This window comes from Thunnus albacares, chromosome 4, assembly GCF_914725855.1.
Source record: "Thunnus albacares chromosome 4, fThuAlb1.1, whole genome shotgun sequence".
In the NCBI taxonomy this organism is placed as follows: domain Eukaryota; kingdom Metazoa; phylum Chordata; class Actinopteri; order Scombriformes; family Scombridae; genus Thunnus; species Thunnus albacares.
The window spans coordinates 32,148,578-32,162,708 of NC_058109.1; positions in this window are offsets into that span (position 1 = coordinate 32,148,578).

Below are 14,131 nucleotides of genomic sequence, written 5' to 3' on the forward strand. Positions count from 1 at the left end.
TCTCTACATCACTTCCTGTTCCTGTTGGTGGTGATTGTTCTGAGGGGAAGGGAAGGCAGACGGGATGGGGAAAGAGGGAGGGGGAGGGAGAGGGAGGGAGGGTTGTTGGTGGTGGTTCTTTGTTCCTCTGTCTGCCTCACCTGCCTGACCCCCACCTGACAGGCTTGACCCCTGGAGGCCTGGTAGAGCAAGCCAGACAACCCGCTGGCTGTCTGTTTCCTGCTTCGCTGACTGACAGGATATTCATAGCGTGCTTGGAACACAGTTAGAGTTAGACTTCTGGTCTGGGTCAATATTAAAAGTTGGCCTATACAGTTTAATAACTGATTATTAGATGCAGAAAAAAAGTGGGGAGGTTCTGGGTATTGTTATTTCCACCCAGCTAACCTGCTGTCACACATCCCTTCCAACAGCAAGAGACGCCAATCTGGCAAATAAAGCTTGCTTTGGTTTTTTTTTTTTTTGTTTTTTTAAGATTAATTCTCTATGTTGTCTATGTTGTCCTACCTTCTCTGTTGGCTGCTACTCTCGACTTGATTGCTACAGCTCAGCTCAACTCTTGTCCCGCCCATTTGACACACTTGCAGCAAAATGGTAGCACACCCCCACGAAAAAACTGAAGTATAATTAAAAGCATATTTCAGGCAAACGTGAACATAGACTTCACAGACACACAAAATCTAATAATGCAGAGTGTCATATGTAAATGTAGTGGAACTTTAAATAAATATGCTGTTATTTCAACCTTGTAAAAGTTGTTGATGTGGTAACTTCAATACACTCAGGGGTTTTGCCACTACAACCTTACTTGCTAGTGGTCTGTTATGACCACTAGCTTATGGTGGTTAATGTTGGCTAATGATAACACAGTTAAGCTAGATATTACTGTATAATCGACATTGCCCAGACTGTTTAGTGACATTAAAAGTCTTCTCTACAGTACAAGAAGAAGTAAATATACTGTACTTCACCACCAGGCAAGTAAGTTGTTGTTTCCCTCTTAATGAACTATTGCTGCATTCATGAAATGTCATCAGAATGGGAAAAGAAAGCTGCGTTCTGACTTTGGAGGATTCACATATTATTCCAAGATGGGTTGCTAGCCTTGTAGTCACACCATATAAATAGCTTAAACTAGCTATTTTTATTGTGTTAAATATTTGTAACAGTTCATTAACAAGTCCCACCAGATACAAACAGTGTATAGCTTGTTTTTAATTTGCTGAATACACTGAATTAGAATCTATTTTGAAGAGAAGGTAACCGCCAGTGGTGTTGTCTTTGCAGCCATTTTCCCATTAGTCTGTTGACACTTCTGTACAATTTGCCAAGTGGAAGGTATTGTAGCTGTCAGAAATTCCTGTCATCACAGATTCTGAATTACAACATGAAGACTGATGTGAACGTTTTTATCACTCTCCTGCTGCTCATAATTACAGTGTGAACAACATGATGTATACATATGAATAAACACACACAGGCTGTGTCCGTAATCACTCCTTATCTATTAGTGCACACAGTTACAAAAAAGTTTGAGTATATTAGTATAGCATGTGCTTTAATTTCTGCCATAAAATCCAAACTCATGCAATTCTTCACCTTTGATACATACTTAATTTAATGTTATGCAACACTAAATCTGTCAGTGACTGCACAACATAATGATGATTCTTAATTGTCTCACAACTGAGTGTTGATCATGTAGTGAATAGTGAATGAGTGAAGAAGGGAGCAATTTCAGAGCCTCACTCTTTGTTTAAAGAGAATTTTGGGAAATGAAGAGAAATTCAATGTGCCATTATCCTGTAATTGCTGCCTCTAGCCACAGTGATGCTGTTCAGCAAAAGTTACATAGTCTCACTTTAAGAATATTGAATATTGGTGTAAAATATGAATCAACTGCTTAAATAAACACGTGTTTGGACATGGATATGACTTTGACTCAAGAGCCAATAGTTTTCTGAGTACTGTGATGGAATGTTGTTTCAACCTGTGTATGAACCCTCTACCTATTCATCCTTTTTCAGTGTGACACACAGGTCAGTTATTGTGGCGCTGCTGAATCCAGTCGATGGTATCACACAGAGAGGTGATAGCAGTCAGTATAAGACGTTACCAAACAGTTACTGACATGTTTATTCCCGTCATTCAAGTAGACAATCAGTTTGTGTCTGTACAGGGTGGAGTGACTCGTTATTCCTCTAACCTGTGATGTAGGAAGCAAACCAATTATAGAAACATGTGTAATCATGTTTATATTGTCTGCGCCCCAACTTTACCAAATATGGAGTTTATCTCATATGAGTCATGACATAATTATCTCTTACTGTACTACTTCAATAAACTTCTGCAGAACCAGGTTATGGTTTGTGACCATAGACCTCATAGCACACAACCTTATTTACATGTATTTTTACACCCAATACACTTATATAACAATATAACAGATTCAAGATTTTGTAAATTTTTTATGGTTTAATTTTGTATGATTTAAAAAAAAAACAATGTACAGCCCTTAAACTCATGAGATCTTTGTGAAATCAACAACAAAATGGGAAAAAAAAACATGCAAGGTCATCAACCTAAAAAGCAAAGCTCCTTTTCTGGTAAGTGTTGCAAAGCTGTCACTTTCTCGATATAAGGTGGCTGTACTTGCCAAGAACAATCACATAAAAAGAGGTGAGGCCCTTTGTGGCCCAAGGTGGAGAAAAGTTTGACAGCTGCTGATAATGTAACACAATTCTCTGTTTAAGTGAAAGAAATATAGTATAAACTCCTACTCATTCAAATTCATCTAACCAGCTTGCTTTCCTCCCTATTTGCAATAGTTCACTGAAATGTTTAACGTAGCCTCAGAAAAACAAATGCTGCTTGCTGGGGTAGCTCTTCAGGGGAATCCACACAACTTAACATCCATGCCTCGATTGTTTGTTGGGTGGAGATTGTGTGTGTTCATAGTTTTAACATGCAGGTAAACATTTGACCTCTGACCTTTGCTGCTTGAATGAGTAATGTCTGTATCAGTGACAATCAATAAATGACATCTACTGGGGGATTACCAGATTGGTCACATTAGCCACAACAGGCCTCAGCACAGCAGAAAGAGGAAAAAAAACAGTTTCCAACTTGTTCACACTTTCTCTATTAAACAATTCATTCAATAGCCACTGCCTCGGACTTGCTCATGTGGTTCTTATCTTGTTTTAACAGCACCGTCGAGATGCACAATACATTTATTTTCCCTCCAATTAACACGGTGAATAATACGCAGGTCCGATAAGGGCTTTTTGTTTCAAACAGTGTTTGTGAAACCGAGGAAATGTGGAGGCATTTTTCATTGTGAGGTTGTTTGGCTGTAACACTGGGGATCTGATGAACATGTCGGCCAAAGCTGCTCCAGAAGTGGCAGGGGTCAGTGAGCAGAGGCAGTGAGGGGGGAGGAAAGGGGGAAGAGAGGAGGAGGAGGAGGAAAGCTTCAGTAAAATCGAACAACACTGACCATCTCACTGCCCTCAGATATTAGTCAACAATTATTCCAAGCAAACACTTTCTTTTGTCTTTACATGTTGTTCAGTGCAAGAAAGTAAGTCCATTAAAAAAACTGTCTTATGGCCTGGTGTTGTTGTTGCTGTTTGATATGCTCTTTACTGTTTCTACATATGGTGATAAGAATTACCTGTAATATAGGATGAACATTCAGTATGCAATAAAATGACACCTGAAAAGATGTGTTTGGCAGCTGGACAATATATATATTGAAAGAAAAAGTAATTAATGACAATTTTCATAGTCGAGTAATTGCTTTAGTCATTTATAAAAGCTGCACCAATCATTGTTTTTATATGAACAATGGCTCAAATGACTATGCATAATGTGAAAGGGCTCGCTCATAGTGACAAACCCACATAGAAGTGTCACCCCACTCTACAGTTCACCTCAGTTCTATGGAGTTTTTTAGCCTCTTTCAAGTCAATGTTTTGGTTTTGCGGCCTTGCAACATTACTGCTTTGGTTCCCTCTCAGCTTTAAGCAAAAATATAAAATATTTGGAGGCTACTGCTTCTCAACTATTTAATTGATTTCCCTCATTTCATACCTCTGTAAATTAAACGTAAGTATGTAAGCAAGTCAAATAATTTAAACTGCATAGTCCCAGGTGTCTCAGTAATAATAAACTGAAAGATGTTAATGATTTCTCGTCTAAAATCATTAAACACAACATAGCTCTATTGGTGCTGCTGAGGAGAGGGGAGGTCATTTGTTTCGGAGCTCTTATGTGAACTTAAACCTGAAGAATTTTGGGTATGATCTGGCTAAAACTCAGTAGAGTCTCCACATCCCAGGAATGAGGCTGGAGAGTAGAGGACTGCATCAACTTGGTCCAACTCCTCAAGGAAAAGGAGAGAGGCCCATGTCACAATTTAAAGTGCTTTCACTTTGTCAATTGTATTAGTTTCTGTGATGAATGTTATCATGGGGCTGCACTTTGGTCCTATTGCATCATTTTTTAGTGTGACCTTGGCATTTTGATTCTCTGCAAGTCTATCCTCAAGGCAAGTGCATTATGGGAGACTGGTCTCTTAGCTAATCCATCTGCTGAAGGGAAAATCCACCCTTAAACGGAACTGTCATGGGGAAATTCCACTGAATTCAGTGGAAGAGTGTATTTTGACATATTTCATAGTATTATTTGAATGAAGAAGTCCCAACTGTGAGCCCTGATATGTCTCCATATTGTAGTCAAATTAGGGTTAGTAAAAACCCTAATAATACCATGGATACAGTCAGCGTGTGCTACCAGTTCTTTCAGTTCTGGTTCAAATTCAGAAATTAAAGTTGACCTCTACAATATGGTTTTGAGTGATGATTTTGAGTGATGATAACAAAAACTTTATAGTAGGCTGCATTGCCTCTTTGGAGTCCTCCATGTTCACACCTTTGCATTCATTAAGTTGACTAGTAGATGTTACTATGTCAACAGATTCAACGATACATTTTTATAATTATATATTTTTAATAAACACAGCTTTTTTACTTCTGCACCTCTATGGTCCATATATTTACTTATGCAATGTATATTTACATTACACATACAGTACATATTTTATATTACTATTGTTACTTCTACTGTCTAATGACCAATAGTCAGTGCAATGTAGCAAGGCAAATACACAGAATTGCCTGCACTGCCTCTTAAGATTTCTACTTGGTTGAGAACAAGAGCAAGGGAGAGAGAAAACAGCTACAAACCCCCAAATATTTTAATGTATGTGCAAAAACTGTGATATTGGTCTGTTACCCACCATCACATATTTGACTGCTATCAATAAATATTAGTTAGATATAAAAATGTTTTACTGACATTTTTTCATTGGTTTTTATTGATTGTGGCTTCATCAACATAGTTTGTGGTTTCTCTATGTACTGAAATCAGCATCTCATGATGTGTGAGGTCCACCAGATGTTTCTGATTCCAGCCTGCAGACGTGTGGATGTCAGAATCGACATGTTACTTTGTGTTGCTTCGTCCACCAGCTCCATCAATCTGCTGTTACACGTCTAGTCCATTTGTGTCTAAGTTAACTGCAGTTGTGAATTGTACGCTATTTTGACGTATGCATGTATTTTAATACACAATTTAAAAAGGGATGTTTCCCAATTGAAACATACATACAAACATGCATGTAACATGCATATAAACTCAGCATGAAGTGTTTTTTCTGCAAAATTATAAGTGTCCTGCAGACCTGCTAAATCTCTATAAAAACAGTATAGGAATATTCATTTTTTTGTGTTCTCTTTGTGTTTTATGAAGGAAAAAAACTATTTCCATTTTTGTCAGACTGTTTTAGTTATCAACAACATCAAGGCACAATATGTAGTTATTCATGTGAACTGGAGATAAAATTCTCTTATCACACACTCACAATTTACTGCAGTTTACAGTTTGGAGTGAAAGTTAATAATGTAGTAGGCAGGGCCAAAACTGGTTCATGCATCACAACTGGAGCTCACTCAGCCAAAAAGTGCAGCCAGAATGACTGGGTCTGTAACTATGCACAGAATCTAGAGAGCGCAGCTTTAATGGGACGGCATAACAAACTGTGTCCTTTCTTCCATTTACATGTACAAATATTTTCCAATCAAAGATGAGCTGAAAAGGTCAAGTGATTTGTCATTTTGTGTTTTTACTCCTCAGTTGAATCACACAACTGCACAGCCTTCAAATGTGTAAAAGGTTGGGTTCAGAGATGCCTAAAAAATAGACACAGGTACTGTAACTTCTAGATTTATTAACTTCAAATTACTGTGTGCCACCAAAGGAAGTAACCCCCCCCCCCCCCCAAAAAAAGTATGTATAATCAACCTTCCAGCCTGTGCACTTATATAAAAATATATATGTTGTTAATATAAACTGCCAAACTAGTGAAACACTTATTACAAAGATTCACATGAGATAAATACAAAACCATTCAAATAGCAGGAAATGATTTTCACATTTAGTCACCGCTGTTGCATCATAAAAAACAGAGTTTGAGCCAGATGACAAATCAGGAACTGTGATAAGTGTGGCCATGTCTACAATTAATCTTCATTTCAGTGTTACAGGTTTATTGATATTATCTATCAAAATTACTGTAAGCACCAGTGCCACCAGATATGTGAGCGTTTCCCTCCACAGAGTGAAATGCTCACATATCTACTGAGCCTTTGAAGTCTGCTGCTTGATTTGCTGACAGTTAGAGAACTTCAACAGAGGGGATAATTATCATTGTTCTGAGCAATTCTTTCAGTCAATGTTACATTTGTGGCCTGACTTGTTAGTGCACAGCAGCAGTTAAATAAGTTGCCATACTTACATTCCGCTTGCAAGAGAGGCACAGGAACAATGATTCATCTGTCTTCTCCGCTGCTGTCTGGCAACCTCGCATGTCTCGCTCCGAGTGGACAAATTGCTACAGCAGGTGTGTGTGCTTCCAAACATGTTGGCTGTATTAAGGGCAAAACTTCTTTATAGTAGACAAGGGTCTGTTCATTCACCCCAACCGATAGGAAAAGTAGCCCAACTCACAGTTCACACACCCTCACTTGTTCTTCAGAAAAATTGAATTAATCACTGTCTTCTGAAAGCATCCCAGTATAACTTGCAATACATCTTAAAACCAGTGTGTAATGAGGTTACACTATGGATAATTGATGACATTACACTAAGGAGGATATAACATGAGATGATTGTAATAATGACTGGAGTCAAGCAGTATGGCCTATTTCAGAGGCATTCTCATCATATTAAAGGATCATACTGACTTTTTGCTCATTACAAATCATGTATACTTTCCTTTTTTGCAATCAATTTTGGATGCATTTTCCTGCCTTTAAGGTAGCCATTGGTGTCCGTTCATTTCTGCACAGTATGAAAATCTATTAGCAGACTTTTGAAAGTTGCTTGAGTTGTATAAGTGAACACAATGGACATTATGTCTGAATTCATTTTTTTTTCCATGTTACACTATTATTACTAGTATTACATTACTGATATTGCCCATTAATGGCCTGTTTTTGTTACAATTTTCAGCACTTTACTTACTTGTTTTATGTTAAAGAATGGTAAATACTGCACTTAGAAGAAACTTATATCAATTACATGGCAACTCAATAAAGTTGAATTTTGTAAGTTACCTGTATTTTGTTGAATTATTTCTTCTTAATCAAAACAACCCAAGTGCAGTTTGATTAATATTACCTGGAATGCACAATAAAATGAGAATGAGTAAAAATGAAAAAAATCTTTTTTTGCAAACTAACTCTTCAATTATAATCCAAAAATGATGTGCTAAGTTATTAACCTGATGTGTAGTGCTTGTATAGGCATGTTTTGTGTGGGATTAAACATGACAGCTTGGACTAGCAACAGCGAACAACATCAGCTCTGAATGTCGGGCCATATGAACAATGATGTGTTCACATACTGATGTACATACTGAAGTGTATTTGTACAGTAATGCTATCACTTAGCTTGGGAGTGATCTTTAAATCTTTGAACTGACCTGAGGTGATTCGAATCAGTAAAGGGATTTGTGATTTCCACCTCTAGTGTTTACTTTGTGTCGTGGTGCCCCTGCTGGCTCCACTGTCAACCAAACACACACACTGACCACCCAGAAGCATGAAGGATAAAGGAGCATTTCTGATGTATCCAATCCAATCATAAAATATTAATAACTGATTTGAAATTCACTTTTGCAGACTTTTATTATTTCAGCTGGACTTTAAACACAGACTGATTTGAATAGTCTGCACCGCATTACTTCATAATGATAATGTAATTTTGACAAAAATCAACACAGGCTTGACTTCCTCACTTCCTCACCATGGATTACACATTACACTTAAACAAGTTTCCAGAATCTGATAATAGATTTCTACATAGTCAATGAATGGACAACAATGGCTGCCTGGAATGGTAGAAAAATACATTCAAATTTCTAAAACACAGCAACATGGTTTTCAAAATGGCTGTGATGTTCAGTATACATGAGTTGTATACTCATGTATACTGAACATACTGAACTATATATTATGACATTTAATGCAGACAAACTTTATAGTTTTTGTGAATATTTAGAGAAGATGAAACTACAAAAATTGAGAAAAGTAATACATTTTAAACTGTAACTGTAAAGTGAGGAGCAGGAGATTCTTCAGCATACAGCAACAGGTTTTCCATAGTGACAGGTCCACGGGCCTCTGGTGCATTACTGCACCTCCCCCCGGGTTGACTGGCCTCGTCAGTTCTGTAATTCACCATCAACGTTTGCCTGTCAGATATCTGTGTCATTAGGTGATAGGTTGTCCATAGTTCCTGGACACCGGCAGACTGCAACAATGTCAACAAAAGGCTGTTACTGCACACACTGTAATTCAGTCAGGACATGTTGTCCTCATAACCACTTGTCTCCGAGGACGACGAAACGCGAGGGCCACGTTTCATATTACCAGAATCAAGAGCTGTACATGGATAAAAACCAATCTCCCCCTACTGTGATGCCTGCATGGGCTTTATTTCATCTCAGAGAACTATTTTATCTTGCTTCCTGTTTTTATCTCTTCGTGAAACTGACACCTGCTCACACACACACACACACACACACACACACACACACACACATTGGCAGCAGATCCGAATGAAGTGCCTAAATATGGTGAACAAAAGGTCTGCAGGGGAGTGAAAGGAGAAGCGGAACAAAAAACAAATAAGTAATGAAATTATAACAATACAGAGAGAGGGGGAGATAGAGAGACAGAGAAAGAGAGAGAGAGAGTAGGGTTGCCACAATGGCGAGGAACAATCGTGCCGCGTCAATGGAAAAAGAGAGCGGGGGGGGGGGGGGGGGGCTATCTGGACAATAGAGCCGGTGACAGGAGCACAATGGCTGCAGTGTTTTCAATTAGACATTATCTCATAGACAGAGTGGCAGGTCTCATTGTGCAAGGGGGCTATTTCAGGGTTGCCTTTGTGTGGGGCAGTGCCATACTCCCCCACCCCTCCTCGATCCTCAACTCCCTGAATCCCCCCCCCCCCCCCCTCCTCGCCCCCGCAGAGGCCCTGTTATCTTGTGTGCGGCTGTGTGTGTTTGTGCATGTATGTGTGTGTCCGTGGACAGGCCTTTTATGTGGCTTGTTATTTGCTTTCCAACAGCGGAGGGCAAAGTGTAGCCGGCTACATGGGCCCGAGCTGCACAGAGATGGCGGGAGAGGGGAAACCAGGAGAAGGGAAGGTGATGGGTGTCGATTTGGCGGTGGGGGTATCTGACACATCCAGCTGACCTGTGATGTTCACACTCACCGTTGGCTCGTGTTTTTCCGACACTGATCCCAGCACCCTGCGTCATCCGGATGCTTTCTGTAAAATATCGTGCACATAACTATCGGCTCAATCAGGTCATTGTGGTCTTCGTATCTCTATAGGGCAATGTTTGCAAAAAGCAGCTCTCGATTTCGGCTTGACATGCTTCCGCTGCGTTGTTTTGCTGCATTCAGCGGATGAGGGTTCGGAAAAGAGGGTGTTGCAGTATGATCTCTTCTCAGAAATAATGCGAAGTTTGCTTATCGTACAGGAGCATCTGCAACATGTTGACACGCTCACAAAAGCGGTTGTTTCGACAAGTCTCATTCACCCACCCCCCCTGCGGTTTGCTATTTGTCGGAGTATGTGCATGTTGTTTGCCACTTTGCCTTTTTTGCATGTTGGTAAATACACCTTGTTCTGTCTAAATGCACACATAAGCAGATCTACGCTATCACTGTGATATTGTGTCAGCTAAGCAGAATAATCTTATGAGGTTTTTCCACTGTTGGTGTTTATCTCAGAGTGTTGTCAGTCAGTCAGGGGCCCTCCCTCTGGTGTGCATGGTGCCTTTCATATTTGGCTGGATGTCATGGGTCACATGCAGGTGAAGAGGGTTGCTATAAAACTATACTAATAACTTAGAGCTATTTTGTTTTTCTATAAATGAGGTGCACTCTACAGCACTAAGCAACAACCATATACAACCTTAAGCTCATGATGTGTAGTTAGAAGAAATGTTTGGCCTCCATACATGTTTTCATAATTTCTTGTGGAAGAACACTAGATAAAAACACATGTAAGAGGGCATTATTTGCTGATTTTCAACACAGAGACTAAACCATTTGTAAAATGATTGTTCACCAATCAATGCTGCCATTAGCCACCCAGACTCATTGTAATTGCAATGTTTGGACTGTATTAAAAGCCAAGCTAGAACTATACCAGGTTCTTTTCATTTGTGCTTTTATAAGGAGCACATAAAGTGGGACCTAAATGTATTTCAATCTTACTCTGCTTCTTTTTTTCTTTTTCTTTTGTTTTTTCTAACTATGTTTAATTTTTTGAGTATTGTGTCATTTTGGTAACCAGCATTGTTTGATTAGGATGGGAGTCTGTCATTGTTTTTATGAATAAACGAACGCAACTATTTAACCTCATACTGTCTTGTTTGGTAACAAGTTCAGGTCACATCAGTCCATCATAATAGATCCTGCTGACATTTTAGCATCCACATTTGACTTAGAATCACAATATTCAAACAGTAAATTGAGAGATGTATTTAATGATTTTTTGTCATGTCAAGATTTACTCTTGAAACCAGATGAGAAATCTATCAGGAAAAAATGACTTATTATTGAATGGAGAGGTGATAAATGATTTATTTTCACTGAAAACCACTAAATATGTTAATTACAACAGATAAACTCTTTAAAGTCTGTTAATCATTCTGAAATCCCATGAAAAGCCACTTAAGATGTAACAAAAGGACAAAGATTTCAATACACAAATACTAATACCAATAGTTCTGTAAGTGATCATTTTTAGTTTTACATTAATATTAATAATTTGGACATTTTACCTTTCACGTTGACAGCATACAATTTTGTTTTTGACGAATAAGACAAAAAATATTAACAAATTGGAAAAGTATAAATAAAGTGGAAAAGTAAGAGTTTATGGTGTATTTGCATTTTATTTCTGCATTAATGATTATCCATAATTATCCAGAAAAAAGAGAGAAATACCTGAATATTTATTTAATTCTCAAAAAACAAGACTGTTAATTGCTGACAAAAAAAGAAGAATAATACAATACAAATGAATTAGGATGGTACGACAGGAATAAAACAGGGAAACGTCAGTGTGATTGTTGTGGATTTTATAAAGAAATACCACAGATTATCCTAAAAATACCATCAAGAATGATAAGGTCAAACCCAAACGTACCACTTATAAGCACAGTAGTTTGTATACTTCCTGGTAGTGTTATAGGAAAATTACTTTTTAGTATTTTACATTTAATTTACTTTTTTTTTTTTTAAACTTTCATCATTTAGTCAAAATAAATGCCTTTGACCAGCCTGTATCTGTTTTTGGAGTAAAAATGTTCAGATATTGATCTGACTAAAGTTATTTACCAGTAATTATGACAAAGTGTGACCGCTGCAGCTGGAAACAGTGACCCAAAACCTCCCCGTAATGCTGGCTTTAGGCCTACTTCTCTCTTCCGTCCAGTGTTTCTCATGTCTATTTCCGTGCTCTGAACCAGTTCTCTGACCCAACAAACTCAAGCGTGTCTTTGTAAGGGTCATTATTTGGGGGGATGACAAGTCTTTCTCAGTGGTTTCCAGTCATCACAGCCAATGAAGGGTGTGCAGCGCAGAGCAGCTCAATGATGATCTACTGTACTCTGTGACAGCTGTACGCCGGATATTGCAATAAGGTTTTCCACGTTACGATATTACAGCACACTAAAACTTTAAACAGTCCTGACAACACTTTTGAGCAAGTTCCCGATCCCAGATTTCATAAAGTCATAGAGGTTCAAATCATGGATGACTACAGGCTTCCGAACTTTTATTTCAGTGGAATATTTGAAAAGTTTTTGTTGTTGGCACAGTCCATTATTTCAACATCTGTTTAATATTGTAATATTTGCTGGATATCACCCCGGATATGCCTGTTTTGAGTTGAATAGTGGGTGTATAGCAGTGTGTGAGGAGCAGAGTGAAGTGCCAGGTAGTGCTGTGCAGTCAGCAGCCCTCAGATAGAGCAGATATCTATCTAATGGCTGAGTGGAGATGGCAGCCGAGTGGCCTGATTCCAATCTATGCCATCAGGGTCTCACAACCCCATAAGAGGGGTAAACTGGCACACAGGAAGACAGCGTGGGTGATTGACTTCAGTTGAGGTCGGGGTTGTTATGACATGTTGCATGTAGATTACGTTGAGCTGCTGATACACAACAAGCCTCTAGCAACTGCCACTGCGGCCACAAAGGCATGTGGTGGTGTGCATATAAAAAAGAAAAACACATACATTCACATATTTGCTCTAAAACATATTTTCTGTTGTCATATAACACAGTGATATTTCTGGTGAATTGTCAGTCAATCAAACAAATTATAAATCAAACACAAGCATAAATAAACTAATATCAGAAAAACGATGTTCAGTTCTACATCATGCATTAAACTTTAGAGATGTCTTGTCTTGAACTCTTATACTACATATATATGTAATATCTATTATGTATAATATTTATTATAAATATTTAGTAAAAGTAAAAGGACAAATCAACACAAATGGTCCACCATGAAAACCAAAAAAGATGCATCAAGATCAACTGAGAATCATTCAAATTTAACTGTTAAATGACTAGAGATCAATAGCCCTAATTTATCGTCTTCATTTTGTACACCAACCTGTAACTCCTCTATCATTACACTTTTCATTCATACATTTCTACTCCTTTATATCTATTTATAATCTCCTTTTATCTGCTGTATCCTATTATTTGCTGTTGCAACGGCTCGATATCCTCAAGGGAATCATTAAAGTTTCATTCTCTAAACAACCTGGCACACTACTATGGAAACTTCATGAGCACAAATAGAGGTTGAGGCTGTATAATGCACAGCCTGCAAGGATACAAACAGCAGCTAACAGTGGCTGAAGGTACTGTAGCATGGCCCAGCTCGGTCACGTGTAGAACAAACAGAGCAGGCTGGCACTGCTCAGCAAGGCTTGGCCGGCTTCATCAACATAGACAAAGGTACACGACCTGAAAGGCAGGAGGGAGAATAAAGCTATGAGATTGTAAAGCTGGCACTGTACCTCCTGCTAAAACAAAAATTGTGTGGTTTGTATGGGCAAAATGGCGTGTTTGTTGGGAAATGAAAGCACTATTGGATTTGGTTTCTGCAGTGTGAACAAGTTTGCAGAATGAACAAGTGGAGTTCTTATGAGCTTCCATCATCTAGATTTGGTCTTGAATAACACAACTGGTTGTTAGGCCTCAACTTATTCAGGAATTATTCCTCTTGTGCCCATGCTGCTGTGCAGTGTAAACTAACTCTACAGTAAGAGTATACATAAGTCATGAAAATTGTAGTTTGACAAAATACTCTCAACTCAAGGTGCACTTACTTGCTTTTTTGACAACAGAGCAAATTCCATCCGCTGATAATGACTGTGAGATGTGGTTGAAGTCTCAGGAAAAAGCTAGTAAGTGGAGATTGTTTTGTGAGAGAATAGGTAATTTTTACAAGGTGATATACAG